This window comes from Schistocerca serialis, chromosome 1, assembly GCF_023864345.2.
Source record: "Schistocerca serialis cubense isolate TAMUIC-IGC-003099 chromosome 1, iqSchSeri2.2, whole genome shotgun sequence".
NCBI lineage: Eukaryota > Metazoa > Arthropoda > Insecta > Orthoptera > Acrididae > Schistocerca > Schistocerca serialis.
This window is the reverse complement of record NC_064638.1, coordinates 1,182,663,601-1,182,691,408: the sequence shown is the minus strand read 5'-3', so window position 1 is coordinate 1,182,691,408 and position 27,808 is coordinate 1,182,663,601. Positions and strand designations below refer to the sequence as shown.

At 44.1% G+C, this 27,808-nt stretch overlaps 1 protein-coding gene and 1 non-coding gene across 2 annotated transcripts in view; both read left to right on the top strand.

Annotated features, from left to right (window-relative positions):
• The window catches only part of LOC126456492 (RNA-binding protein Musashi homolog Rbp6), a 1,339,111-nt gene that overhangs the window by 672,654 nt on the left and 638,649 nt on the right, over nt 1-27,808 (top strand). The window lies entirely within an intron of this gene.
• Trnas-cga (transfer RNA serine (anticodon CGA)) lies at nt 13,937-14,011 on the top strand. Its single transcript has one exon. It is a non-coding gene; the product is annotated as a tRNA-Ser (tRNA).

The following is a 27,808-nucleotide window of genomic DNA, read 5'->3' as shown; positions in this document are numbered from 1 at the left end:
GAAATTCCACTGGCAGAGGGATCTTTCCACACTGTTCAGTTAGTCGGGAGTGTAAAACTTTACCTGTAATTTGTAAAAAGACAGCAACAACGGTAGATGAATGAATTGTTAATTATTGCAATTTTATAAAAGAGAAGCTACTGGGAGCCATTTTAGTCAGCCTGTGGAGGGTTATGATATGATCAAGGTCTGTGCCCGAAGTTACTGCACAATGTACGCAGACGAGTTAGCACAAATCATAAGTCACAAAAGATGCCCAGTTCATCTATATCCTGTGTCTAGGAGTTTATACAGTGACTGCTTTTCAATTGTTGTCCGTGAATTCGTAATTAGCTTCATGAACCGTTCTGATCTTTAGTAGTACTAACTATGACAACAGTATTGGACTGTGAACAATATTATTTCCAAATTATACGTACTGGGCACAGCATGTTCGTTTTGATATGACTACCTACTTGGAAGGACAGTGTAACTAGGGAATTTGTTAATGATTTATTTGCCTCATGTTAAAAATTGTGTTTAATCAGGAATGCACTCGAACTATCTATTATAAGCAGTGTAGTATGTTCCGTACCCTTTATCTGTTCATAAATTTTAATTTAATGAGACTCGATCTGGCCACAAACAGTGGGTTAATTAATAGCAAAGTGCAATTAAAGAGTTTTATATTCTAAACATGCTGTGAACAACATCATTTGAGTTAGCCTACTTTCGACAGTCACTTTTCACCCAGATTCGACGGAGGAGAAGCCACCTGTGGCATATCGACACAGGTTAATACGGCCATGTTTCAGACTGTTCTATGGCAGCCTTCTTGCCGGCCGGGGTGGCCGAGCGGTTCTAGGCGCTACAGTCTGGAACCGCGCGACCGCTACAGTCTCAGGTTCGAATCCTGCCTCGGGCATGGATGTGTGTGATGTCCTTAGGTTAGTTAGGTTTAAGTAGTTCTAAGTCCTAGGGGACTGATGACCTTAGAAGTTATGTCCCATAGTGCTCAGAGCCATTTTTGGAAGCCTTCTTACATCCGTTTGAACCTGCTTACTCTACTCGAAACATAGTCTGTTTCCATTCTGAAATGTTGTCTTTCTGAAGTGTTGTCTCCCCCAGCGCCCCCTACACACACACACACACACACACACACACACACACACACACACACACACACGCACGCACGCACGCAAGCACTCCTATCCGCTAACAAACTAACGATTCCCTGAGCCTGAGGAATTGTCCTATCAACCATATCCAGTCTTTCACTCAAACTGCGCCATAAATCCCTTTCATACATAATTCTATCAACTACATTCTCATTAGTTACGTCCTCTACCCATGTCATCTTCAGAATTCATCTGTAGTACCACCTTTCAAACGTTCTACTGTCTTCTTGTGTGCCGGCCTGGGTGGCCGAGCGGTTCTAGGCGCTACAGTCTGGAACCGCGCGACCGCTACGGTCGCAGGTTCGAATCCTGCCTCGGGCATGGATGTGTGTGATGTCCTTACGTTAGTTAGGTTTAAGTAGTTCTAAGTCCTAGGGGACTGATGACCTTAGAAGTTAAGTCCCATAGTGCTCAGAGCTATTTTTGGAAGCCTTCTTACATCCGTTTGAACCTGCTTACTCTACTCGAAACATAGTCTGTTTCCATTCTGAAATGTTGTCTTTCTGAAGTGTTGTCTCCCCCAGCGCCCCCTACACACACACACACACACACACACACACACACACACACACACACACGCACGCACTCCTATCCGCTAACAAACTAACGATTCCCAGAGCCTGAGGAATTGTCCTATCAACCATATCCAGTCTTTCACTCAAACTGCGCCATAAATCCCTTTCATACATAATTCTATCAAGTACATTCTCATTAGTTACGTCCTCTACCCATGTCATCTTCAGCATTCATCTGTAGTACCACCTTTCAAACGTTCTACTGTCTTCTTGTGTGCCGGCCTGGGTGGCCGAGCGGTTCTAGGCGCTACAGTCTGGAACCGCGCGACCGCTACGGTCGCAGGTTCGAATCCTGCCTCGGGCATGGATGTGTGTGATGTCCTTAGGTTACTTAGGTTTAAGTAGTTCTAAGTTCTAGGGGACTGATGACCTCAGAAGTTAAGTCCCATAGTGCTCAGAACCACTTGAACCATTTCGTCTTCTTGTGTGAACTGTTTACTGTCGACGTTTCACTTTTTTACAATGCTACACTGTGGAAGAAAACGTTCAGAAAGGAATTCCTAACACATATCCATTTAGTGTTAAACAAATTCTTTTTCGGAAACGCTTATCCTGTCATTGCCAGTCTGCATTTTATATCCTCTTCTTTTTCGCCTTCGTCAGTTATTCTGCTGCGTTAACAGCAAAACTCATCTACTACTTTTAGTGTTCCATTTCATAATCTCTTTGCTCAGAATCGGCTGACTGACTGTGGCTGCAGTCCATTGCACCTGTTTCGCATTTGTTGTTAGTTATTTTATAATCCCTTTTCAAGACTCAGTCCAGTCTGTGCGACTGGTCTTCCAAATCCCTTGCCGGTTTTGAAAGAATTACGACAACGTCAGGAGACTTCAAAGTCCTTGTTCCTTCTCTATGAACATTAACTCCTTGGTTTTCTTTACTGCCTGCCCAATTTACAGGTTGACTATAAATTTATTGAATGAAGATGTCACGGCCAGTATGAAGGAGATGAACAAAGTACTATCGCACCAAGTTGAGTTTAAGATCCAGCATTATATGACAAAATTACATTCTCAATGGAATTAGGGAAATTTCACTGTGATAAAATTGTGTGTCTCGTGTAGTGCGTAATTGGTTACGCTTGCATTAAAAATTAATTTATACGACAGACGGATGTACTACATATCAAAGATGTGAGCGTAATTTACATTAATCACATTTATTAATAATAATTAACCAAAATTACATACGTGGCCTATTTGCAAACATATATAAAGATTAGGAGTATGAAAGTACGACGACGTGCTGAAGAGTAACTCTTTCGAATTTTTATGGAACACTTATAAAGCCTTTTGAAAAAAAAACAGACGTTATTAACACTCTAATCTTCATTCTTCACGTCTACGTATTTGCAGGCCTCTGTCGCTAGAGGTCTCCGAATTGTAGGGTGTAACATGGCAATATGTTACATAACTATGTCGGTGCGTGAAAGAGTTCGTCCTGACGTGGAGGACCCCATCTCCATCACGACAATGCCAGACCACACACGAGAGCTGCGACATCCGCGTCAATCAGTCGCCTTGGGTTCACTGTCATCGATCATCCTCCATACTGTCCCGACTTGGTCCCATCCGTTTTTCATCCGTTTCTAAATCTTAACAAACACTTCACTTTGAATGTGATGAAACGGTATAAGCATAGGTGAGGTTGTGGATCGTCAACAAAGCCAAGAGTCATACAGTGACGGTATCGATAAACTGGTCTGTTGTTCGGAGAAATGTCTTGGGCGCGACGATGACTATGTTGAGAAGTAAATATGTAAACAAGAAAAATAAAGATGTAGGATGTTAACAATGTTTATTTTATTTACGAAGGTGTAAGAGTTTTTGCATAAAAAATTCGGTGGCACTACTTTTCAGCAGGCTCTCGCATTTCCATAAAACTGACCTATAGCTAATCTCATTCCAGTTGACCTTCAGAAAACTTATTCCGAAACAAACGTATTTCCATTTTACACTAACACAAAAAAGAAAAAAATAATATGCCTGTCGTGTTATTGATCACCTGAGGGCTACTTTCCTGGATGCTTGTTATTGCTCTGAGTGAAGCGGAACACTAACAAGCACACTGTTACCTAGAGTAGTGCATTTCGTTACGAGATAGTGTGTGGTGATGTGAAGCACCTGTTGGCTGTGTATGTGAGCTGAAAGTCTGTGGCTGTGGCCAGCTTGTAACCCGACCTACAGAATAAGTAGCAATGACTCACACTAACTTTCATCACCTACTTCAATGAAAACATCCTTGAGTGAGCGCCCAGCAGTTTTTGGAGGGCATAAAATAAAACCTTGCAGCAAAGAGTAATTGGCCAGTCCTGATTCTCCACAAACGAAGAAAGATTGGTGTTTAACGTACCATCACTGACAAGGTCCTGAAGCACAAACTAAGACTGGAGGAAGATGCGAAAGGAAACACGACACGTCCTTTCAAAGGAATTATCCAAGCGTTTGACATAAGCAATTAAGTGAAATTAGTAAAAAAACTTACATCATGATTCCCGGTTGGGGATATGAACCACTGTTCTCACAAATGTGAGTCCACAGATTCTGTGTCTCACCGTCAGAATTGTGCATTAGTAACCTACATTTTTGTTGAGTAATTTATTCTTTTCCCACACTAGAAAACACTCTGGCCATGGGCGTTCGTTTCTAGAGGCTTTCCACTCACAATTAATATTTAGTTTGTTGATACCTTTCAAAGTAGGCACACTTCTTACTCCGTGAAGTAAATGGTGTAAGATCCTTAAAGTGAAGACTACATTGCGCTCATAACGCCGACATACGCGGACAACAAGCGTGCCTGCACCTCCTATTATTTTCTGTAAGGTACCTTCGGTTTCTGGTGAGGTGCCTTTGCTCCCCATGATGGTGTTCCCAGATGGATAGGGCACCACTCGTACAGACAATTCACAATATTTTCGTCTACAGCGAACAAAACTACCTTTTTCTACAATTCACTGTGATCTGACGTTTGTAAAAATTTCAGCACCAGAACTCCAAACTCTGAGGTTCCGCTTGTATTACCTGGACTTGGTGAAGGGTAATTCCTCCGAATATTTTATGTTGAAATTCTTAAAGCTTCCTAAATCAAACAAACGTTATTCATGGTCTTCATATTTATTGTGCATGTCTACATACTTATTTCTCAACATAGTCACCCTGGTGAAGAACACATTTCTCCCAACGACAGACCAGTTTGTCGATAGCGTCAGTGTAGAACGTTTGACTTTCTTGACGGATCCACAACGTCAGCTCACCTTGTACCGTTTCATCACTATCAACGTGAAGTGGATTGTACAATTCCAAGCTGTGACGCCACCAGCTTCTCGTCCTCGAACGTTTTCACGTCCCGTGGGAGGACGCCTGTACAGCTGATGACTCGCAGAGGCTCAACTATAATATAAATTTTGTTGTTTACTATCCTTGCTGGGGTTGCAGTCCTAAAGACCGGCATTGCAGTCGTAGATCAGGACGAGAGCCGAGGTCGGCCGACAGTGAGAGAAATGTTGTATTCCATCTGCGCGGCGAGCATTAAGCAGACCCTCCGGGCGGCGCGCAGGTGGATGGCGCCGCAGCCGTCCGCCCCCGCCGCCCCCGGCTCCCATTGTGCGCCGAGCGCCGCTGGCGTAATGGCGGCGCTTATCTGCACACCTGCACGCCCGCCGGCCATTGTCGGCTTTTTCTCTGGGCGCGCGAATCGATGGCGCGGCGCGCCTCCTCAAATTGCCCGTCAGCGTCACAGCTCACTCCTTCCAGCTCTCGCGGCCGCCGCCACGATTCCCCCCCCCCTCCCCCACAGAGGGGGTGGGGGCGGGGGCGCGAATAAAATCCGCGCCAGTCGCTCAGCGGCGCAGACACCGTGGTACAGGGGGCAGAGGGGGAGACGGAAGTGACCGAGTTTGTGAAATCAGTGTCACGGGAAGCTGATAAAAATGTACGACTACCAGAGAATCTTTTGAAGAAAAAAAAAATTGTGCCATCAGCTGTACAATTTATGATTATTCTCTAACGGGTTCATTTACTACAAACATCTTCACAGAAGAAAACTGTAAGGTGCACTAAAGACGAATGTGGAATGTACACAAGCGCCATAGTACACTACTGTCCAATAAAATTGTTACACCAAGAAGAAATGCAGATGATAAACGGGTATTCATTGGACAAATATATTATACTAGAACAGACATGTGATTACATTTTCACGCAATTTGGGTGCATCGATTCTGAGAAATCAATACCCAGAACAACATCCTCTGGCCGTAATAACGGCCTTGACACGCCTGGGCATTGAGTCAGACCGTGCTGGGATGCCGTGTACAGGTACAGCTGCCCATGCAGCTTCAACACGATACCACAGTTCATTAAGAGTAGTGACTGGCGTATTGTCACGAGCCAGTTGATCGGCCACCATTAACCAGACGTTTTCAATTCGTGAGAGATCTGTAGAATGTGCTGGCCAGGGCAGCAGTCGAACTTTTTCTGTATCCAGAAAGGCCCGTACTGGACCTGCAACATGCGGTCGTGCATTATCCTGCTGAAATGTAGAGTTTCGCAGGGATCGAATGAAGGGTAGAGCCACGGGTCGTAATACACCTGAAATGTAACGTCCACTGTTCAAAGTGCCGTCAGTGCGAACAAGAGGTGACCGAGACGTGTAATCAATCGGACCCCATACGATCACGCCGGGTGATACGCCAGTATGGCGATGACGAATACACGCTTCCAATGTGCGTTCACCCCGATGTCGCCAAACACGGATGTGACCATCATGATGCTGTAAACAGAACCTCGATTCATCCGAAAAAAATGACTATTTGCCATTCGTGCACCCAGGTCCGTCTTTGAGTACACCATCGCAGGCGCTCCTGTCTGTGATGCAGCGTCAAGGGTAACCGCAGACATGGTCTCCGAGCTGATAGTCTATGCTGCTGCAAACTTCATCAAACTGTTCGTGCAGATGGTTGTTGTCTTGCAACCGGCCCTATCTGTTGACTCAGGGAGCGAGACGTGGCTGCACGATCCGTTACAGCCATGCGGATAAGATGCCTGTCATCTCGACTGCTAGTGATACGAGGTAGTTGGGATCCAGCACGGCGTTCCGTATTACCCTCCTGAACCCAGCGATTCCATATTCTGCTAATAGTCATTGGATCTCGACCAACGCGAGCAGCAATGTCACGATACGATAAACCACAATCGCGATAGGCTACAAGCCGACCTTTATCAAAGTCGGAAACATGATGGTACGCATTTCTCCTCCTTACAATAGGCATCACAACAGCGTTTCACCAGGCAACGCCGGTCAACTGCTGTCTGTGTATGAGAAATCGGTTGGAAAATTTCCTCATGTCAGCTCGTTGTAGGTGTCGCTACCGGCGCCAACCTTGTGTGAATGGTCTGGAAAGCTAATCATTTGCCTATCACAGCATGTTCTTCCTGTCGGTTAAATTTCGTGTCTGTAGCACGTCATCTTCTTGGTTTAGCAATTTTAATGGCCAGTAGTCTAAGTGGAGGAATTAATAAGTCATTTTAAAATCACATTACTTAAACAGTGTGCATCAGTGGATCAAACATAAATTTTCGTCGAATATGACCCAAAACCAAGTATAGGGCATACATAATCATCGTATTAGGCTGTCTTGACACAATGCATATAAACGCGCTGCGCCTAGGCACAATTATAGTATTGCAACCTTGGTGACAATTCCACACTTAACAGTCACAGGTACAAATACTACGTGATCGTCAAAGAGATAAAGATGAAACTCGTACAGAGTATGAATACCATTCATGATGAACTCAGAATGAATGGCTGTTACAGACAGTTGGTTTTTACGCCTGGTTTTAGGGTTCCTCATGTTTTTATTGCATTCGTCGATGTGTATACATAATAACTTTATCTGCAGTTATCATATAGTATAACAGTTTTTAATATTCTGCTCCATTACGGTTATTTAAATTGACCTCAATCAGAGAGTTAAGGCCAGATAAATACCTTCTTTTTAATTTCTGTGCTATGAATTATGTATTTATGTTGTTATTCAAAGGAACAACGCCATGTTATTTCTTTATTTTTATTAGTGTAATCTTTAACAAGACAAAGAACATCAGTAAGTTTTCACATATTCATGCTTTGTATGTGTGTCAACTTGACCTCTTCGCGATCATATAGTAGTTATACCTTTTACCGTTGTAACATGCCAAGTGTGCACTACTGTAATTGTGACAAGGCACAGCGTTTTTATGTGGGCTGTTTAAGACAGACTTTTATGACAGTTATTAATGTTACATATTTGGTCGGGTAATATTTGTCGAAAATGTGCCTTTGATCCCCCGATGTACATTGCAGAAGGCTATGGTTTTAAAATTATTTTATAAAATTCCTCCATTTACGTGATGCTTGTGTATGTTCTATATTCGTCTTGTTTGTACATTACAATATTCTCGTGTGAAGATGATTGTAATAACTGAAACCGGTGGAGAATAGACGTATATTGTACAGCTGACGGGACAAACGTGTTTCTTTCAAATGATCTAACAGATGTAGATAGTCAACTCCGAAAAGAAAATCTTTTATTGCGTTAAATCTGCAGACTGAGAAGGACTGGAGGCTTTGATGGAGAGAACAGGTAGGAAGACTGGAGTTAATAAAGTGTCGTCGACGTCTAGACAGTTTAAGACGGAACATTCATGTTTAATTTATAGTTCCGTTTTTGTCCGTGTTTGCCTCCAAATACACTGACAAAAAGAAGTGAAGCAAGCACCCGGAAGATATGGTCGAATGTCAGTGCAACTGCATACACATACTCACCGTCAGCAGGTACGTAAATGATTAGAGTTTCAATTCTCTCTGACAGGTACGACGTCCACCGCAGTGCAGTATTGCTAATCGTGCTCATCGGTGTTGTCAGCAGGACTGTTAAGTCATGTGAGAGAAAATGTTGAGTTATCACTGAAAAACACGGAGTGTAATCGTGTGAGAAAGTTTTGTCAGCACCTGATATTATTTGAAAGCGGCTTCATTGTGCGTCTACATTTGGCCGTCTGTTCGAATCACGTAATACACATATTTGTGCGACATTCAGATTTCAGCAGGCCGAAATGGCATGCAAATATGAGGGCAGACATACTTGTCGTCAAAGTTTCAGTGGTCCTATTGGCAAGTATCACATATTCAGCTGCCAACCGAGAACACGTAACGACTCCCTGCGACATTGTGTTATCGCACACCATTGTTCGGAGACGAACAGCAGCCGGACTAAGGAATTACTGTCCCATGCGTAGGCTGCCGTTAACACCACAACACAAACGGCTGCGTTTGGAGCGGTGTCGTGCTGGGAAGTACGGACTGCTCGGCGTCGCACTGTGTTCAGCGACGATTCGCGCTTCTTCACTGCCCCGGATGACCGTCTTCGGCTACCAGGGAAGAGGTCCCATTCTAATGTTTTGGAAAGGCACATCGGTGTTACTCCTAGCGTGGTGGTGTAAGGAGCGGCACGAACTCCGTCAAGCGTTTAGTCAGTACTGTCAATTGTTTTTCAATGATACGAGGGCAGTTCAATAAGTAATGCAACACATTCTTTTTCTGAAACAGGGGTTGTTTTATTCAGCATTGAAATACACCAGGTTATTCCCCAATCTTTTAGCTACACAACACTATTTTTCAACGTAATCTCCATTCAATGCTACGGCCTTACGTCACCTTGAAATGAGGGCCTGTATGCCTGCACGGTACCATTCCACTGGTCGATGTCGGAGCCAACGTCGTACTGCATCAATAACTTCTTCATCATCCGCGTAGTGCCTCCCACGGATTGCGTCCTTCATTGGGCCAAACATATGGAAATCCGACGGTGCGAGATCGGGGCTGTAGGGTGCATGAGGAAGAACAGTCCACTGAAGTTTTGTGAGCTCCTCTCGGGTGCGAAGACTTGTGTGAGGTCTTGCGTTGTCATGAAGAAGGAGAAGTTCGTTCAGATTTTTGTGCCTACGAACACGCTGAAGTCGTTTCTTCAATTTCTGAAGAGTAGCACAATACACTTCAGAGTTGATCGTTGGACCATGGGGAAGGACATCGAACAGAATAACCCCTTCAGCGACCCAGAAGACTGTAACCATGACTTTACCGGCTGAGGGTATGGCTTTAAACTTTTTCTTGGTAGGGGAGTGGGTGTGGCGCCACTCCATTGATTGCCGTTTTGTTTCAGGTTCGAAGTGATGAACCCATGTTTCATCGCCTGTAACAATCTTTGACAAGAAATTGTCACCCTCAGCCACATGACGAGCAAGCAATTCTGCACAGATGGTTCTCCTTTGCTCTTTATGGTGTTCGGTTAGACAACGAGGGACCCAGCGGGAACAAACCTTTGAATATCCCAACTGGTGAACAATTGTGACAGCACTACCAACAGAGATGTCAAGTTGAGCACTGAGTTGTTTGATGGTGATCCGTCGATCATCTCGAACGAGTGTGTTCGCACGCTCCGCCATTGCAGGAGTCACAGCTGTGCACGGCCGGCCCGCACGCGGGAGATCAGACAGCCTTGCTTGACCTTGCGGCGATGATGACACACGCTTTGCCCAACGACTCACCGTGCTTTTGTCCACTACCAGATCACCGTAGACATTCTGCAAGCGCCTATGAATATCTGAGATGCCCTGGTTTTCCATCAAAAAAACTCGTTCACTGCCCGTTGTTTGCAACGCACATCCGTTACAGACGCCATTTTAACAGCTCCGTACAGCGCTGCCACTTGTCGGAAGTCAATGAAACTATACGAGACGAAGCGGGAATGTTTGAAAATATTCCACAAGAAATTTCCGGTTTTTTCAAACAAAATTGGCCGAGAAAAAAAATGTGTTGCATTACTTATTGAACTGCCCTCGTAGTTGTCTGTCTGATATGTGTGAGCACCCTCCCGAAATTGCATACGGTGGGAAGCGAGTAGAAACGACCTTCACTTGAGGAGATTGCAGACACGGACAACATGCAACTGACGAATCTAGTAGTATAGAAAATCGAGTGTAGCGATCTCAAAGTGGTCATGGCAAAAAAGTAAACTCTTTTTTAAAGGTGTTTGTGGGCATCTGCGTTCTGCATCAACAATTTTTAACTGAATAATGCCCACTAATTTCAACAGGATCGAGAATTGATAAAATAACATTATTTATTTATTTATTTATTTATTCAAATAGCTCTTTACAAAGCACGCTAAATCACCATTTCAATTCTTACTCCATGAATTCTATTTTCTCTGCGCCCAAATTTGTTCATATTTTCTGATCTCTGTTTCCAAGGTTGCTCGATGTTTTGAGGTTGTTTTCTTTCTCTGCTTTGTTCGGACCAGAGGAGCACTTTCGAAATTTGGTTCCTAAAAGATTTCGTGTTATGTCTGCTCATGATGTTGCTACTTGATTCTCTGAGGTCGTTTAGTGTCTTCGTAAAACAGCCAGGTTGTCCTTTCAACTACACAATTTCTCCAAAAGTTCGCTTCGTGAGGCTGTCATCATCCAGTCGACCAAAATTTTCGAAGCACGACATTTTTCTTTTGCACACAGTTTATGTTATGTTCTCTACATGTTGGTTCATTTGTTTGTTAGGTTATGGCATGCTGTATTCTGTTTCTGTTGACCTTGGGGCAAGTATGCGTCCAACCACTCTTCTTCCTGTTTATATAACATTGTTTACGCTACCTTTTCTCACTGTTTACAGTACTTCGTCAGCTTACAGTGCGTCACTCCTTACTGCTATGGTATAATGTTTGATTTTCGAGTCTCACGATAAAGCCTCCTGCTTGCATTTTTCCTGGTGTTACGAAATGGAATGTTTGTCTTATTTGTTCTTGTCTCTAGACTGTCATTCTCATTGTTGTTTATTCTTACCCACTCACCTAAATATTTGAATGGAACTGACTTTCATGATTTTGTGGACTGTTTTTAACCTGTGTAATAAATTCTGACTTTGGAACAGAAATTTCTAAGCCGATTATTCGTGCTTGCAGAGTTCGGTTTTCCTTTTGGATTTTTGGGTTTTTTCGTGTGTCTGTGATCCTGTTAGTGTCCTCTGCGGATTCCAGGCAGTCCACAGAGATGTTGTCTCTTTGGTTTCCCAATTCGATGCCATTCGTGTCGGATTTTCTCAGTTCTCTAACCAACATTTCCATGGAGCATTCTCCCCCCCCCCCCCCCCCCCCCAAACCCACCCACCCACCCACAGAAGCACCCGTCTCCACAGAACTTGACATTAGATGAAATATTTGTTAATGTGTCTTGAATAATGTTTGTAATTTTTTGATCCAAAGCGATTTGTTTCACAACATTGATGAGGAATTCTCTGTCAATTGAATCGTACGCTTCGTTGTGATCGACGACTTTAAATGTTGTGACTCTGTTTGACTGAAATAGAAAAGCTCAGTGGCTAACTAGACTTGCGCAGCTTGCACAGTATCGGCGACGCAGAGGGCGAAGTCAGCTGAGAGGGGTGCGCGCCCCTCACAGAGGGGGGGCTGACGCAGAAGGGGTGCTACGCGCCAGACCAGCTCCCTCTGACGCGACAGAGGGCAGGTTTTTTTACAGAAGCGCCAGACGTCTGACCGCTCGGCCGTTGCTGCCTACCCCTCCCAGAAGCAAACTGGATGTAACGTTGCAACATCCCAACACTGCTGCTCTCCAATTAATGTTTTAGTCGTACGATCGTTTTCCATGCGATGGAAACAGACGACGGGAGCTTAATAACAACAAAGACGGCATTTTGATGTGTTGCTAAACGGAGAAGGGAATTACACCACCACAACTTATACCACCCCTCTTTCTCTCCGATTAATTAAAGAATTGTCCTGTTGCTAATGGTTTGACATTAATTTGGGATAAAGCATCGACTCCGAAGTGGAAGTATTACCCGGAAGAAGACAGTTGCTGTCATAATTTAATCATTACCGTGTGATTTACTTTACGTAATAACGATGGGCAGAAATAAAAATAAATGTACAAAATAATACGGAAACAAGCTAGTGAAATTTTGGTCCGAAGTGATGAATTAAGTTTGACTCTGTTTGGAAATTACTGTAAATGAACGGTCGCCAGCTCACTTAGTGTGAGCGAAATCAATAAAAACTCCTGACTTTGAAATTAAATCATATTACTGTTGTAGTATGTTGGCAGGTTTGGACAGTCACAAAGGCACTGACTTGCGCTCATTATCAAAACACAATTATCACTCCAAAAAATTTCAGTAATGTACAAAAACAAACTTGCAACTACTTCATGAAATTAATTACTGGTTCTTTACACTACCAACTACGCAACAACTGAATTGCGTCTCTCACTGTAATGATAATTGCTATTAAACTGAAACTTCCTGGCAGATTAAAACTGTGTGCCAGGCCGAGACTCGAACTCGGGATCTTTGCCTTTCTCGGCCTGGATCACAGTTTTAATCTGCCAGGAAGTTTCATATCAGCGCACACACCGCTGCAGAGTGAAAATCTCATTTTGCTATTAAACTGGTTCGCAAAAGGCGAACTTTTCGAAAAGAATAATTTCAGTATTTAAATTAACTGTTCCACAATAACAACTGGCTTTAACGTGATTACGGAGTTCGCTACTTTGACTTATTGTTACGTAAATTACTTCTCGCACAAAATTGTCTGAACTAGAACTATTCATTTAGACTATTAATATCTTCCGTAAACTTCACTCTTCTTATCATTTAGTTTCAGTTCATGAATTACACACTCGGTTGATTATGGATACAGAGAGGATCCTGTCAGATAGTTCTTACTAAGGATTACACACCTTAACACACTTAAGTTGCTGAAGTATTTGTTGTTGGATAATTGGTAACTTTCACTGACAAGCTTTTAACAATTGTAAATGATTTCCTGGTCAGGTCTTACTTCGAAGCGGTGCGGTCGGAGGTCCATTATACCACGACAATGGACGGCCACAGGCTCTTCCACAATTAACTTTGGACCCTCAGCACTCTTCTTAGCCTTGATGCTTTGCGTTGTGCCCAGTTACTTCTCCGTATTACGCGTGGCTATACCGTACGTGGGATCTCCTACCTTCCAAACTTAACAGAAGCTCTCCTTCGAACCTTGCAGAACTAGCATTCCTGAAAGAAAGGTTCGCAGGAGAGCTTCTGTTAAGTTTGGAAGGTAGGAGACGAGGTACTGGCAGAAGTACAGCTGTGACGACGGGGCGTGAGTCGTGCTTGGATAGCTCAGTTGGTAGAGCACTTGCCCGCGAAAGGCAAAGGTCCCGAGTTCGAGTCTCGGTCCGGCACACAGTTTTAATCTGCCAGGAAGTTTCTTTTATTTATTGTTTCTGAATTTTCTTTTTCCACATTTCTCTGTGGCTTCCTTTACTATAATCTCAGTGCACTGAACGAAAAAGATGGAGTGCATTCTACAATTCTGTATCACTTCATACTCAGTTACCACACCCTTTTCATGTTCTTCGACTTTTACTATTGCTGTTTGGTTACTGTATAAGTTGGAGATGGCATTTCGCTTGCGGAATTTCGGTGAGTGTATTCCAGTCAACACTGTCAAAACCGTTAAAAAAACATACCGAGGTTTAGCAATGATTATTCGGTCGTTGTGCCATTCGCGAATGGAACAGAAACGGTGAATATGTCCATCGTCGTGTGTATATGATTATTTCTAATTTCTCTACTCCGTCAGCTATTCGTTGGCACCTCTCTTGTAGTTAGGGAGCCGCTGAGACTACATTAAGAGCATAATGATACTCACGCGCTTCCATGGCATACGTTATTAACATAAAATCGATTTCATTATCCCTCGGCCGTCGATTAAGTCGAAATCATAAAATTTATCGTGTTTGCTGACGGACTGACAAATACGCTACGAGCGGCAGCTCATTTCCGTCAGTAAAAGCGTTATATTGCCGTGTAGCGACGCCATTACCATTCACGGTCCATTTTGCCGGACCAGAAAACAAAACGGAAATGTTAATGTGACGCAATGGAGGGCGACGGGACAAAAGATTTTGCCTGGGCAGCGGACCGCACATTGTTTACGCTTGCGCCGTCTGTCTATCATAATTGCAAACAGAATGCCTTGGCTATGAACTCGGCAGTGTTTGTGGAGCCAATATAACGTAAATATTCTAGCTTTAATACACAGAGGTCGTTTGGAAACAAGCGTAACTACGTAGTAAAGCTGGTATACGAGAGGGAAGGTTCAACAGCACACCATCGTATAGTTATGAATGCTTAAGCGTCCAGTGGTTTGTGAAGGAATGAAGTAGGTGCTGGTTTATCCGGAGAACTTCTGCATTCGGTACTTTATTAATTACTCCTCGCAAACTTACAGTAAAAACATAGTCACATGAAGTTAGAGTTGGAGCTGGTGGAATACTATCAGAAAATTAAACTCAGCCAACCCTGACTCCGACACTGAGAGGTGCGAATGAGAGGGTATCCATGTGAAGGATATTTGCTTTCGTTCTGTTGCGCAATATTGTAAACAAGTGTCAGATTCATGTGTGGTCTTTTGTTGCTGCAGTTTTAAAAGTAAAAGGGTGGTGTATCTTTATTTCACGTGGATGAACTGGAATATCGTCCCATCAAAGAAATTCATGGAAGTCCATCCAGTATTTGGGTATGTTTACGAGCCTGCTCCGTCATTCTAAGTACAAACTGACAAATAAACAACGACATTTCCTCCAATATTACAGATAAAATCTGGAAACTTAAGACTAATTTTTAGAATATACTGGTGCATATACTGTGCCAGTTTGCCTCAGTAATGTTGATAGATATTCGTTTCATAAGGATTTGAAATTTGTATTACATGGCTGGCGTGTAGTGTACCTTATCTCACAAGCTAATCATTCGAAAAAGTTGATATTTTGCAGATTAAATTTGCATAAAAGCCTGATTATATATGCGCAGCAAATTAATCTTTGTAGTGTGTATCAATCAAGATAGTCCCAGTTTTCTTACAGGGTAAAGGATAACTTTATTCAGCCACAAAGTGCTACATAATTTTGCAATAAATTAATCTAGGAACAGCATTGGTAGCTCTTATTTAAACTTTGTGTCCTTGAAATGTGAAATTCAGCGAACAAAAAAGCTAATAAGCACAAACTCAAAGTGAAATGGTATCCTACTTCAATTTCTACAAAAAATGTGTAAACAAAGGAACAGAATATGAGTAGGTATTATCTTTGCCACCGTCTTCTGGATACATCTGCTGTTCGTTTGCGTTTTATGACAGAGAAATTAGTGGAAACAGAAAGAACTAGCACAAAGAATGTTTGGATCACAACAAGTAAAACAAAGGCGCTGCAAATGCAGGTCGTCAGAGACATTTTTTAAATTTTGTATATCATCTTCGTCCTCTTCTTCTTCTTCTTCTTCTTCTTCTTCTTATTATTATTAGTATTATTTACTTCCGTTCTCAGACGTTATGTCTGGTTAAAAATGGAAAGTGACACGGACCTTGATCAAGCGTGACTTCCTTTTAACTGTACGGTGTATGTTACATTGCATTTAGGAACTTTCTGGTAACTGAACATGTATAAATAATTACAGATTTCTGTAGCTGTATATATACATTTGGATGTAGCTGTATTGCGTTGATGTACTGGTGGATATTGTGTGGTATGACTCCTGTAGTTGACAGTATAACTGGTATAATGTCAACTTTATCCTGATGCCACATGTCCTTGACTTCCTCAGCCAGTTATTATTATTATTATTATTGTCTCTTCTTCTTACGCCTCTTCTTCTTCCTGCTCCTTCTCCTCTTCTTCTTCTTTTCTCTACAAGTATAAATTCAACTCCCCTGCTCGCTTCTTTCCGTATATTTGGGCTAACGTCAGGAATCACAGTAGAGATTTTAATAATGGTTTTACTAATAAGTAAAGTGATTTATGAGGAAGCTTTGAGTGAATAATTTACAAATATTTATATTAAATTATGATGAATTTGACATCCGCCCCTGTGAAAACGATTTCGTTGCCGTCCAGCGATGAATGGCAGAACTTCTTGGATCCACAGCTCAGCGTAGCACGGTGTAGCCACGGAGAAGGTGAATGCATGCGAACGCTCTGCTTCGTTTGATGTACCGACGAGAGAAGGTATGCGTTTGGGGCGGCATGGTCAGTGTAAACTAGTTGGTTATACGAGATCAGGGTAGTACAATGTGTCGACATCCGTAAGTGACAGAATGACATAAAGGAGTTGTCGTATTTCAATGTGCCCACGAGCACACCGAGAGACATTTCAAAAGATCTACGTTGTAAGACAGCGTTGAAGCAAATAATTTATTTTATCTTCGCAGGTCTTCAGTACAATCTCCATTCTTGCGTATGACAGCTTCTCAACGTTTTGGGTCGGAAGCTCGTGGCCTAGTGGCTAGCGTTGTGGCCTCTGATCACGGGGTCCTGGGTTCGATTACCGGCCGGGTCGGGGATTTTCTCTGACCGGGGACTGGGTGTTTGTGTTGTCCTCATCATTTCATCATCATCCGTGACAGTGGCAAGATTGGACTGTGGAAGAAATTGGACTGTGTAAAAATTGTGACTTTGTCTGGGTGCTGATGACCGCACACTTGAGCGCCCCACAAACCAACCATTATCATCATCATCATCATTGCGGATATGGTATCTGCATTCTTAAGCTGTCTGATTACGCGGGTCACCTCACTGGAAACTTCATCAGTCGAATCAAAACGCTTTCCACGGAGTTGTTCCTTCAATTTGGGGAACAAATCAAAATCTGGTGGGCTAATACCAGGACTTTTATGGTTGGCGAGGAAGTATTTCCCATCCAAATTTGTTGAGCGTTCATCTCGCTATAGTTGGAGTCACGAACAATGGCACTCGAGTTTCTGCGCACCTACGTCACGTATGCCCCGACAGCCAATGAGCGTTCAGTAGTGTTGTGAGCGCTGTCCGCCCCTGGTAGCTGAGTGGTCAGCGCGCGGAATGTCGTACCTAACAGGCCGGGTTAGATTCCCGGCTAAGTCGGAGATTTTCTCCGCTCAGGGACCGGGTGTTGTGTTGTCCTAATCATCATCATTTCATCCCCATCGACACGTAAGTCACCGAAGTGGCGTAAAATCCAAAGACTTGCACCAGGCGCAGCAAGCGAGAGACATAATTTGCAGGATGTACCTTTCCTTAGAGCGTTTGAAATCGTCAGTAGTGCAGTCCCCGTCTGTGCCTCGATATGCGCGAGCCGTCATCGTTCGTGGATCGGACTACAGCAGGGCCTTACGGGGCCTTGCATCATCGTACTAAATGAGGACACCAACATCAAGCATGTCGGGCCTTCTTTGATGAATTTTTGGGAGCAAAACATGTAGCAGAAACAGCTTGCAGTGCGCGCCGGTTACAGATGCCCCCTAAGGCACTTTATTTGTACCAATAGCTTCATTCAGGTCATACGCAAAGATCATCAGTTTCTTCTTTGATTGTTGACGGTGGAATGTTTTCGAGTGTGGAGAGCCGGAACTTTTCCATTGTGACGACTGACACTTCAGTTGTGGCTCAATATCTTGTATATGTGAGATAGGCTAAATACCCTCAGACTTCAAGAAGAATATGATACTTCCAATCCCAAAGAAAGAAGGCGTAGACAGGTGTGAAAATTACCGAACTTTCAGTTTAATAAATCACGGCGCAAAATATCAACACGAATTCTTTACAGATGAGTGGAAAAACTGGTTGAAGCCGACCTCGGGGAAGATTCCGCAGAAATGTTGGAACACGATAGGCAATACTGACCCTACGACTTATCTTAGAAGATAGATTAAGGAAAGGCAAACCTAGTTTTCTAGCATTTGTACACTTAGAGAAAGCTTTTGACAATGTTAACTGGAATACTCTCTTTCAAATTCTGAAGATGGCAGGGGTGAAATACAGGGAGTGAAAGGCTATTTACGTTTTGTACAGAAACTAAATGGCAGTTATAAGAGTCGAGGGACAGAAAAGGGAAGCAGTGGTTGAGAAGGGAGTGAGACAGGGTTAAAGCCTATCCCAGATGTTATTCAATCTCAATATTGAGCAAGCAGCAAAGAAAACAAAAGAAAAATTTGGAGTAGGAATTCAAATCCCTGGAGAAGAAGTAAAAACTTTGAGGTTTGCCGATGACATTGTAATTCTGTCGGAGACAGCAAGGGACCTGGAAGAGCAGTTGAACGGAATATACAACGTTCAGTTCTGTACAACAAATAGTCACACCAGGAATTTATTAATGTAGCACATGAATAGGAGTCAGTAAATAGGGTGTACATATTGATAAGAACTTGAAGTGGAAGAAACCTATTTCTGAGCTTCTCAGACAATAAAGTTCAACTACTTTTGCTCTTCGTATAACTGATAATCTTGGAAACAAACGTATCAACTTCCATTCAATAATATCTTACGAAGTAATCTGGTAGGGTAACTCATCATTTACTAACGAAATACTGCCCGCATCTCGTGGTCGTGCGGTAGCGTTCTCGCTTCCCACGCCCGGGTTCCCGGGTTCGATTCCCGGCGAGGTCAGGGATTTTCTCTGCCTCGTGATGGCTGGGTGTTAGTTAGGTTTAAGTAGTTCTAAGTTCTAGGGGACTGATGACCATGGATGTTAAGTCCCATAGTGCTCAGAGCCATTTGAACCATTTGAACTAACGAAATACTGATTGTATGAAATGAGCAGTAAGAATAATAAGTTGTGTTCACCCATGGACGTCATGTAGGTACTTCTTCAAGGAACTAGGCATTTTAACTGCACCGTTACAAGACATATAATCGCTAATGAAATTCGTCATAAAATCACAATTTGAGAGGAACAGTGATTTACATACTTTCAACATTAGAAGCGAAAATAACCTGTTAAAACTGTCAGTGGCTGAGAATGTAGTTTAATACACAGCAACAAAAATTTTTAATCGTTTGCCCAAAAATATAAAATGTCTGACAGGTAGCGAAGCAAATTTTAAACCTAATTTAAAAGCGTTTATCCTGAACAACTATTTCTATTCTACTGACGAATTTCTACTTAAAAATTGGTAGCCAGTATAAAAAAGAAAATAATAATTAGAATAATAACAATTAAGTATAGTAGCATGAGTAGGATTAAAAATAATAATGTGTTCATTAATGTTAACACTAATCATGTGTAAGTAGCCTATAAACTGACTCGTTCCTCATCATTTCGATAAGAGAATCATTCAGGTGATCAATGGAACCTGTAAGTAACTACCTCGCGGTGTGCAGAGGGTGTAGTTCATTCCGGAAGTGGTTTTGTGATGTTTCGGGGCTGATTTCGTACCATCAGTTGTGCCTACTCAATCAGGGTACCGTGAGCATGGACCAGGATGTTCATTTCAGCACTCGTACGTTCCTGACACGGTTTGACGAAAATTCTGGCCCCGTTTCGCACCCAGATGGAACATTAAATTAACCACATCTTAATCCTGTAGGAAGTATCAGGGACAATATGAGACATCGGGTAATGCGTATCAATCAACATCTCAACAGTTTGGTAGCTCTACGTGGTGTAATGTATGGCTTTATTTGTGTAAGGTATGCCTGAAGGAACTTGTGGGGTCCCTTCGTGTCTCCTAAGGGTAACTATTTTTTTGTGTAGCTTGCTTATGAGGCCACATGTTTGCTGGTGCGCACAAGAAACCCTCTTAATTTAAATGCCGCAAATATGCTCCCACGAAATGGTGGCTTTCAAAGGCCACGCACAGTACGATAATTTTTTTCAAACCCCCAGCCCGTACGAATTGCTGCTGGCGCTCAAAGCCCTCCGTAACGATGACAAACGGACGCAGTCTACGCGGTGTCACTGGCGAATCCCGAGATTGCGAGCCGGCGCCTGCGCGCCGTAATAGCTCACGGCATTGAGACGGATGGCAGCAATTTGCGTGAATTACGCCGCGTTGTAAGCTATCCCGGGACAAGGTGTAACGAACGTTGTACATAAGCCGCGCGCCATGCATTTGGTCGCCGTAGCGTTTACGCCGAGTTAAACGGCCGTTTCCTCTACTCGTTCACGTATTTCCGTAACAAATTGATAATAATAACAACCGTTAAAGCGTTACTCTGACGTCAGCACGCACCCCGACAGTTTACGACATTCAGTAGCAGGGAGGTGGTCGTAAAAGTAGGGCGCAAAATGAGTTGGTTAATTAGAAGCAAGTTTATTTTGTGAAATTCCGTGTAATCGTCATTGCAGTAACGCGAGGTAAGGTTAGACGTCTTATTGTCCACAAAAAATATTACGCGGTTTGATAGACGTATATAAAGACGGAGCAGAACTAAACATACAGCAAAGTTTATTTAATAGAAATACCCGGCGGTAGCGGTGTTGGCGAGGGTGGGGGATGAAGGAGGGGGGGGGGGGCGGTCAGAAATGACACTTTTATTGAAATACAATCATTACAATGAATCCAGCGCGGTTTATGATGGTCTCCTGGATCTTACAGAAGGTGGGGTGCGATCACCATGGACGGAAACGTGCTTCGATGCTGGCCACAAACTTGGTAAAGAGTTTTTGTGCTAGAATGTTCCATTTCCTCCATCAGCGTGGCTGACAGTTACCGGGTGGTGGTTGGTGCATATGGGCGTCCTGCAATGCGTCTCACCAACCTACCAGTCAGGTGCTCGATGCGATTTAAGTCGTCTGAATGGGCAGGCCATTCGCCGAATATGGTCCAGTTACAAGCGCTATGCCATCTGTGCAGTTCGACGCGGACACACATTGTCGTACATAAGAAATGAAGTCAGGGCCGAAAGCACCTCTGGAAAAGTTCCCAGAGGGAAGGAATAGAGTTTCAAAATAGCCTTGACCGGTGAGTACACCGTCTTCAAAGATTTGGCGGTCAGTACGCTCATGCAACATTTAGTCTCCCCCCACGGTGGACCGCAAAAACGATCGTGTTCGACAATGTTCCTGGGTGCGTTATGTACGCTCATACTGCGAGAGGTGAGAAGACAGACCCCCGTTCCCTCGGCTTAAATCCCATGGGGCAGGAGTGGGATGCGTTGAGAAGACGTATTACATCAGGTCTGCATGTGCGAAGGACCATCCAACTGTTGTCAACCACACTGGTGAAGGAATGGAACGCCCTTCCGCAAGTACTTATTACCAACCTTGTGGGCACTACGTGAGCACGCTGCAGAACATGCATTGACGGAAAAATTGGAAATTTGTTGTAAGGTCTTATGGGATCAAACTGCTGAGGTCATCGGTCTCTAAGCCGACACACTGAATTAACCTAAGATAACCTAACTTACGCTATGGACAACACACCACACACCCATCCCGTGACAAGGTGCCTCAGACCGTGCAGCTATGCATTGACGTTCGTGGTCATCACACCCGATTACGGACCATTTCACGCTTTCTGTAATGTCGAGAGGACTTTACACTACTGGCCATTAAAATTGCTACATCAAAAAGAAATGCAGATGATAAACGCGTATTCATTGGACAAATAAATTATACCAAAACTGACATGTGATTACATTTTCACTCAATTTCGGTGCATAGATCCTGAGAAATCAGTACCCAGAACAACCACCTCTGGCCGTAATAACGGCCTTGACACGCCTGGGGCATTGAGTCCAACAGGGCTTGGATGGCGTGTACAGGTACAGCTGCCCATGCAGCTTCAACACGATACCACAGTTCATCAAGAGTAGTGACTGGCGTATTGTGACGAGACAGATGCTCGGCCACCATTGACGTTTTCAATTGGTGAGAGTTCTGAAGAATGTGCTGGGCAGGGAACCAGGCGAACATTTTCTGTATCCAGAAAGGACCGTACAGGACCTGCAACATACGGTCGTGCATTATCCTGCTGAAATGTAGGGTTTCGCAGGGATCGAATGAATGGTAGAGCTACTGGTCGTAACGCATATGAAATGTAACGTCCACTGTTCAAAGTGCCGTCAATGCGAACAAGAGGTGACCGAGACGAGTAAGCAATGGCACCCCATACCATCACGCCGGGTGATACGCCAGTATGGCGATGACGAATACACGCTTCCAATGTGCGTTCACCGCGATGTCGCCATACATGGATGCGACTATCATGATGCTGTTTCCGTTGACTCCGAGCTGATAGCCCATGATGCTGCAAACGTCGTCGAGCTGTTCGTGCAGATGGTTGTTGTCTTGCAAACTTCCCCATCTGTTGACTCAGGGTTGCACGATTCGTTACAGCCATGCGGATAAGATGCCTGTCATCTCGACTGCTAGTGATACAAGGCCGTTGGAATCCAGCACGGCGTTCCGTATTACCCTCCTGAACCCACCGATTCCATATTCTGCTGACAGTCATTGGATCTCGACCAACGCGAGCGGTAATATCGCGATACGATAACCCGCAATCGCAATAGGCTACAATCCGACCTTTATCAAAGTCGGAAACGTGATGGTACGCATTTCTCCTCCTTACACGAGGCATCAAAACAACGCTTCACCAGGCAACGCCGGTCAACTGCTGTTTGTGTCTGAGAAATCGGTCCTCATGTCACCACGTTATAGGTGTCGCCACCGGCGCCAATCTTGTGTGAATGCTCTGAAAAGGTAATAATTTGCATATCACAGCATCCTCTTCCTGTCGGTTAATGTTCGCGACTCTGGCATGTCATCTTCGTGGTGTAGCAATTTTAATGGCCAGTACTGTATATAACGTGGTGCCTTAAGTGTAATTGTTGTCGTTGAATAAAAATGACATTTGTGTTCTTCTAATTGCGTATTTCTTTGTTACCTTCTGTACTACCCTGCAAGAGTTCCTTCTATCAACGACATTCAGTAACGAATGCAACGCACTTTTTTTCTCGGCCAGTTTCTACTGAAAAAGTGTGGAATATGTTGTGTAACATCGTTGAATATTTCCCCTTCAGCGGCTATAGTGTGATGAAGTTCCGATGGGTGGAAGCGCTGTATGTAGCATTCAAAATGGTGTCCATAATGGAGCGTGTACCAAGCAGAGAGCTGCTATTGAGTTTGTTTTGGCGGAAAACCACACTAGCGCAGGTACTCATAGGCGTTCGCAGAATATCTACCTAGACCTGGCGGTGAACGAAAGCACGGTGAGTCGTTGGGCGGGACGGGACGTCTGTCATCATCGCACAAACCCGTTCTTCCTCATCAACCCTACAGCCCGGATCTCACACCTTCTGTTTGCCCCAGTGAAGGATGGACTCAGCGCGAAGCAGTAGGTGGATGATGGGGAGGTTATTGATGCACCAAAACATTTGCTGCGACGTCGACCAGTAGAGTGATACCATGATGGCAAACAGACCCTCCCAGTAAGGTGGTGTAAGACCGTCGCATTGGACTGAGTTTATGTTGAAAAATAGTGTTTTGTAGCCAAAAGGGTAGGGAATAATATGGAGTATTGGATTCGTGAATAAAACGAACCTGCTTTTTGAACGCCCTTGGTATGTACGGTTCAAGTTTCATTGAGCTATGATATTTGACAGTGACAGATCAAGCGAAAGTTACTTTCGTCCTTAATTTTTGCCGGGCGATTCTAGGCGCTTCAGTCTGGAACCGGGCGACCGCTACGGTCGCAAGTTGTAATCCTGCCTCGGGCATGGATGTGTGTGATGTCCTTAGGGTAGTTAGGTTTAAGTAGTTGTAAGTCTAGGGGACTGAAGACTTCAGATGTTAAGTGCCTTAGTGCTTAGAGCCATTTGAACCATCTTAATTTTTGCAAAACAGTGTATTAAGACAAAAGGATTGCCACAAAAATGTTATCTGTGAGCTCTAAATAGTGTCGGGAGAGCGTGCTGCATTAAAAATAAGAGTAACGAATGCTCGGCATGCCAGCTGTTGGAGACCCAGCCCACTTGGCATTCCCGTACGCAGCAGCAGGTCGCCGGTCCCTGGTCCCTGCCTGCTGGCCCACAGTCGGCGCGTGTTCCTCCGGGACCGCACCGCCGCCAATTTATCCTAGCATTTCCCTTTCCCTCCTAATAGCACTCCTATCGATCTTGGCACAATTCCAGGCATTCGCGAGCCCGCAGCCTGCATCGGGCGGCCTGCGTGTAGTTAAAAGGAAAAAGAGGGAACGGCGGTGGAGGCGGCCGACTGCGTGCGCCCCCGGGGCTCCGCTTTCCCACCCGCTCCGCCTTCTGAGAAACCCTGCGACGCTGGGCTTCCACGTGTCCCGCGGCTCGCGTGCTCCAGCTGTCTGTGACTCTGCCGTACACAAGCAGCAGAGCCGCTGCCATCTTCTCCTCGTTATCGTCTCTTGTTATCACTGTACAGAGCAAACCCTAGGCGTGCTCGTAGCGGCAGCCAAGCTGGTTCCGTAACTGGGTACAGCGATGTTCCAGTTCAAAGCAACGGGCGCTCTTGCCTGATAGAGGTAAGTAATCGCGGAAAATGTCTTCCGGACAGGGCCAATGGCTTGCAGATGACGTCATTAAATTTCAGCGTAGGCTACTACTCACATAGCCAACCGGTTGCAAATTAGTTTGGTACATTGACCTAGAATAAAAATATAGCATTTCAGTCTTTGATCGTTTTTTTTTTTTTTTTTCAATAACCGGTTTCAGGCTAGCTGCCCATCTTCAGATTATATATTGCAGTTACAGAGCTGTCATGACAGCGAACCAACAGTTCTACACTGACTGGTTACTCTGTAACCGCATCTAGCCTGTACCCAGTTACTGAAAATAAAAAAATAGCGATCAAAGACTGAATTGCCATATTTTTATTCAAAGAACGATCGTGGCTATCGCAATAAGACAATCATGTCGAGTTTTGATACACTGACCAAGGTTCCGACACGTCTAAGGATGTCTTCATCAGAACGATAAGAACCCTTATAAAAGTGTTTGACAAAAATCTTAAACAAGATGACAATTGTCGTGGCATACAGAGGTTACTTAGGTAAAGTAACGTTGCGAGAAAGCAATGGTCAAAGTTTCGAGCAGACATGCTCAAGTCAAAAATTAAAATTAAACACGTTCCAGTCTTTCGCAAGACGCCTTGCTAGGAACAACTCTGATGCTATTGATTCCTTGCCGGCCGGTGTGGCCGAGCGGCTCTAGGCGCTTGAGTCCGGAACCGCGCGACCACTACGGTCGCAGGTTCGAATCCTGCCTCGGGCATGGGTGTATGTGAAGTCCTTAGGTTAGTTAGGTTTAAGTAGTTTTAAGTTCTAGGGGACTGATGACCTCAGATGTTAAGTCCCATAGTGTTCAAAGCCATTTGAACCATTTGTTGACTCCTTAGAGGTGTCGGAACCTAATGTACCAAACAGTTATTTACAACCAGTTGGTTGTGTGATTCCTATGCTGAAATTTATATACGGTTGCTGAGAGACAGCCGTGTTTAAAATTGTCATTAACGTACGTTATTTTTTACGTTTCCTGTCGTTGCTTGCCTGCTTCTTCATGCAGAACGTTCGGAAAGTCGCTGTGCACTCGACTACGGATGTTGGTAACATCGGAAATTCGAAAAAAAGTTGGCAGAACACACGTTAACCAACAATTTTGTCAATGACACGCGATCGGTTTTTGATTGCTTTCCTGTTGCGAAGCATTTAACTGCTGATGATAACTATTGAATGCGATGTGTAGTATTTAGATATTCAGTTTGTTTTTAAATTACCATGCTTTCAACTGAGGAGCGTATTTTTCATGTTGAACATATGTTACGACAATGCGACAAATGCACAGAGGTAGCAAAAATCATGGGATAGCGATATGCACATGTAAAGACGGCGGTAGTGTAGGTACACAAGGTATAGAAGGACCGTGCCTTGACGGAGCTGTCATTTGTACTCTGCTGATTCATGTGAAAAATTTCCGACGTGATTACGGCCGCACTACGTAAATTAACAGACTCTGATCGCGGAATGGTAGCTGGAGCTAGACGCATGCGACATTCCATTTCGGAAATCGTTAGGGAATTCAATATTCCGAGATCCACCGTCTCAAGATCTGCCAAGAAAACCAAAAGTCAGGCATTACCTCTCACTACGGACAACGCAGTGGACGACGGCATTCTCTCAACGACCGAGAGTAGCCGTGTTTGGTAGATCTGTTAGTGCTAACAGACAATCAAAACTGCGGAAAATAACCGTAGCAATCGATGTTGGACGTACGACGAAAGCATCCGTTAGGGCAGTGTGGCGAAATTTGGGGTTAACGGGCTATGCAGCAGACGACCAACGTGGGCGCCTTTGCCAACAGCATGACATCGCTTGCAGCGCCTCTCCTGAGTTTGCGACTATATCGATTGGACACTAGACTACTGGAAAACCGTGGCTGATGAGTCTCGATTTCCGATCGTAAGTGCTGTTCGTGGCGTTCGAGTGTGGTGCAGACCCATGGCCGTAGACCCATGTTGTCAACAAGGCACTGGTGGTGGTTCAATAGTGGTGTGAGCTGTGTTTACATGGAATGAACTGAGTCCTCTGATCCAACGGAACCAATCGTTGATTGGAAATGGCTCTGTTCGGCTACTTGGACATCATTTTCAGCCATTCATGGACTTCATATTCCCAAACAAGGATGAAATTTTTACGGATGACAGTGCGACATGTCAGTGGGTCACAGCTGCTCACGATTAGTTTGAAGATCATTGTGGACAATTCGGTCGAATAATTTGGACACCCAGATCGCCCGACATGAATCCCACTGAACCTTTATGGGATAGAATCGAGAGGTCAGTTCGTGCACAAATTCCTGCAACGTCAACACCTTCGCATTTATGGACTGCTATAGAGGCAGCAAGGCTGAATATTTCTGCAAGGGACTTCCAATGACTTGTTGATTCCGTGCCACGTCAAAGTTGCTGCACTATTTGGGGCAAAAAGAGGTCCGACACGGTATTAGGAGGTATCCCACGACTTTTGTCACCTCAGTGTGCATGAATGTAGTGCAGGAACGTTTGCTGAAAAATTCCGGGAAACAGTTATACCTTATCCTGACGTGGTAAGTCGACTTTACTGAGCAATTTCGAGAGAAAGGCACACTGTTAGAAGTCACATGAATTGGAAGAACACGTCAACCAAAAGAACAGAAGTTGTTACATATTTCTGACCGTATGCAGCAGAGCCCAGCAGAAACATTGTCCAAGTTGGCGCAG